Below are 4,400 nucleotides of genomic sequence, written 5' to 3'. Positions count from 1 at the left end.
AGAGCCCTAACCGATTGCCAGAAACCAGTAGCTTCGGGGTCCGGGACCACTCTGCTGCCTGAAATTGGACCGAGTGTGCAGCACACGATGGGGTTAATGTTGCCCACTGGGTGGCCCTCCCTCACCTGCATGGGAATCCCCTGGGGTGCTGCTTAATTAAATAGGTCCCCAGACCTTGTTTCCCATCTGCTGAATCAGAATCTCTGCAGTTTGGGGCCTTGGAATCTGCCAATTCATACCAAATTCTGGTGTTCTGTATACACAGGCTCAAGTTTGAGAACCACTGAGTTCAGGTATTGGAGGTTCAGAGGCTCTGAGTTTATTTTTCTTGTCTGCCACCCACAAGTTAGGGATGGAACCTGGCCCCAGTATTGGCCAAATAAGTCCACCCCACTTTCAGGGCCTTCACCTGAGCCTCAGTTTGCTAAGTGAGGGTGAAAAGAATGCAGATCTCTTGAAACTGAAAAGAGGCTCAAATGAAATAGTATGTTAGCATGATTTCTGGTGGTTGCTGCTGAGTTTATAGATCAACCAGGAATAGACACTGAACATATACGATAATATCTAAGAGGTGGGGGAGTTGGGAGAGAATGGATACATGGGGAGAATGGTTACATGGCTGAGTCCCCTCACTGTTCACCTGAAACTGTCACAACATTGTTTATTTAACTGGCTATACCCCAGTACAAAATAAAAAGTTTCTTTTAAAAAAGACCTAAGGGATGGGCAGGATGGACAAGAGCTGTGGGGAGGGGGCAGGGGGATCGAAGGGGCCATAATTCACTCTGGGAACCTTGAGAAAAGCTTCTCCAGGATGGGTCCCCACACCAGGAAATGTTCCTGCCTAGGATGCTGACAACCCCTTATGGCTAGACTCTGACGTCCGACCCTGGGGTAAGTCACCCACTCTCCTTCAAGCTCTCACCTCCCCCAGCTTCAAGGAGACTCCACCTTCCTATTTTCCTCCTTCCTTCCCAGCAGCTCCTTTGCAGTCTCCCCAGCTCCTCCTCCTCCGGCCCCGGGAACATAGGCAACTCAGCCTGCTGCACACCCTCATTCCCTAGATCAGCAACCTCTCTCAGGCCCAGTTACCTTCTCCAAGCTGAACTCTGCCCTGAGCTCCCAACGGGTAAATGCAGCACCTCCTAGAGATGTCCACGGATGACCCCCAAGCCCCTCAACTCAACTCGACCCACTCTGGACTCATCCTCTTGCCCTCCCCTCCAGCCTGCTTCTCCTTCTGAGCTCCCTGTCCTAGGGTATCACACCTAGATATTGTCCCATGTGATTTCTGCTGTCTTTGTCCCCACATACAGTCTTCAGTCCAATCAACTCTATCTCCCCATAGCTCTAGAATCCATCCACTTCTTTCCAGCTCTCCTGTCCCTGTGTACTTCACACTTCCTGGTTCAGGACTCTATACTCTCTCATCTGGATTATTTTAATAGCCTCTTAAACTCTTCCTGTCTCAGGTCTTACCCCTCACTTTAGCTGGGGGGATCTTTCTGAGACACAAATCTTGTTTCTGCCTCAAACCTTTAGTCATCCCTTGGAGCCTTAAGTGTACAATCCAGACTCCTTCTCCTTCCATTCAGCGCTCACCTGGGCAGACTGATACTCTCCTCTCCACCCCACTGTCTCAGCATTTTGCACAAAAAGCAAAATTGAGCTCTTACTAAATGCTTATATCATGGTGAGCCAGTTATCTTTAAAGCTTTATCCAAGCCCTATAGCATCCCATGATTGTTATTCTTTATTGATGAGAAAACTAAGGAAGAGGGAGGCAGGGTAAATTACCCAAGGTCGTACGTGAAAAAGTGGAAGTGTTAGTTGCTCAGTCAAGTCCAACACTTTGTGACTCTGTGGACTGTAGCCCACCAGGTTCCTCCATTCATGGAATTCTCCAGGCAAGAATACTGGAGTGAATAGCCACGGATCAAACCTGGGTCTCCTGCATTGCAGGTAGATTCTCTACCCTCTGAGCCACCAGGGACACCCACCCAAGTTCATACAGCTAGTAAATAGCAGAGCTGGGATTTGCACCCGAGTCTCTCTAGCTCCATATGGCACCCCACTCAGTACTCTTGCCTGGAAAATCCCATGGACAGAGGAGCCTGGTAGGCTGCAGTCCCTGGGGTCGCTAAGAGTCGGACGACTGAGCGACTTCACTTTCACTTTTCCCTTTCATGCACTGGAGAAGGAAATGGCAACCCACTCCAGTATTCTTGCCTGGAGAATCCCGGGGACGACGGTGCCTGGTGGGCTGCCGTCTATGGGGTCGCACAGAGTCGGACACGACTGAAGCGACTTAGCAGCAGCCCTCTAGCTCCAAAGCTGGTGCTTTTCACTGCTCTGATCTTGAGCCACTTCCTCCAAGTTGGATCATGTTCTTATTTTTTGTATCTTCCTTGGTGTCTAAGGAAGCTATCAGGTGGCTTCCCTGATAGCTCAGTTGGTAAAGAATCCACCTGCAATGCAGGAGACCCCGGTTCAATTCCTGGGTTGGGAAGATCTCCTGGAGAAGGGATAGGCTACCAACTCCAGTATTCTTGGACTTCCCTTGTGGCTCAGCTGGTAAAGAATCCATCTGCAATACGGGAGACCGGGGTTCGATCCCTGGGTTGGGAAGATGCCCTGGAGAAGGGTACAGCTACCCACTCCAGTATTCTGGCCTGGAGACTGACATGGACTGTGTAGTCCTTGGGGTTGCAAAGAATCGGACACAACTGACCAACTTTCACTTTCTTTTGGTGTCTAAGAGGATGACTAGAATATGATGGATGCCTTTTAAATGAATGAAACCACTCTACCCATACTCTCATTTGATTCTTACAACAACTCTGAAAACTACAGAAGTTAAAAAAAAAAAAACCTTTACTATGTAATATTTGGTGAATATCAAAAGAAAATGTGTGAATATCTGGTTTATGAAGACAAACAGCGATGAACCCACCGCCCCAGTTTAGGAACTAGAACTTCACCAACACTGTTGAAACCATCTATGTGTTTCCCCAGTTCTGTTCCTTGCCTCCCTCCAGAGTTCAACACGATCCTGAATTTTGTGATCACCATTCACTTGCTTTGAGAAAAAACTACTGTCACTCTATGGGATGCATTCTACATGACATAGTTTTGTTTGCTTTTTGACTTTCATATAAATAATATGATGCATAGGTATTCCTCTTTGGCTTGATTTTTCACTCATCACTAGGTTTCTAAAATACATACCTGATTTTACATTTTAGCTGACATTCACTTTCTCAGCTCCCTAGTGTTCCATTGTCTAAGTTAGACCTCAGCTTCTTTATCTATTCTCCAGTCAATGAGCATTAGGTCATTTTAGTTTTTTGCTATAATAGTAGGTCTGCCATGATCATTCTTAAACATGTTTCTGGCTGCACACAAGTGGGAGTTTCTCTAGGCTGCATATCTGAGATTGAAATTGTGGGTCATCAGGTATGCACATGTTTAACTTTACAAGTGCTGCTGAGTTTGTTTTCCAAAGTGCTGTACCCATGAACACACCCCTCTGGCTGCCGGGGGGGATGAGCATTCCAGTGGCTCCACGTCCTCACCAACACTTAGTACTACCAGACTTCTTCATGGTGCCTTCATGGTCGGTTGTCATTTGCATTTCCCTAACCGGATGAAACATCTTTGCATTTGTTTATTTGCATCCTGGTTTCTTTCTCAGTGAATTGCCTATTCAAACTTTCACCATTTTTCTCTTAGGTTGTTTAATTTTTTTTTTTCTTATTGCTTTGAGGCAATCTCAGGGAAGTGTTTTGGTTTTGTTTCTTAATAGAGTTGTAATCTGAGACCCAGGTTCACAGGGGACAGACCTGGATCCCAGTCCCATGTCTATCTGATTCCAGGGCCCTTTGTACCAATCACTCTCATTCATTCATTCATTCATTCATTCTTCAACTGTCTACTGATGACCTTCTCAATAAACTTTGGAGAAGGAGGAGAGAGTTGCGGTTGAGTATAGACTGTGGAGCCCCTCTGCCTGGATTGTAATCTCTTCTCTGCCACTCACTAGCTGTAAGTGTGGGTAAATTTCTCACCAATCTGTATTTTAGTTTCCTTACATGTAAAATAAGGATAATACTGATACTAACAGAACCTCTTTTACAGGACTGATTTATGGGAACTGAATGTGTAAATTCATTTAAAAGGGTTTAGGACTGTATCCAGCAGTCAGTGCTGAATAAATAGCTAGCTCAAGCCAGGTAGTAAGCTAGTAAGGTACTTGTTCTGGAGACATGGGGATGAAAAGACAGGCAAGGACACTGCCCTCATCGAGCTCACTGTCCAGCAAAAGGAGACAGACACAAAACAAGCTGATTAGTTAACTAAGTAGGCTTAAAATAAGGGCAAGGAAGAAAACCATGGGTGAC

Source organism: Giraffa tippelskirchi, chromosome 3, assembly GCF_054371585.1.
Source record: "Giraffa tippelskirchi isolate mGirTip1 chromosome 3, T2T-mGirTip1v1.2.pri, whole genome shotgun sequence".
Taxonomy (NCBI): Eukaryota; Metazoa; Chordata; class Mammalia; order Artiodactyla; family Giraffidae; genus Giraffa; species Giraffa tippelskirchi.
This window is presented reverse-complemented; position numbering follows the sequence as displayed.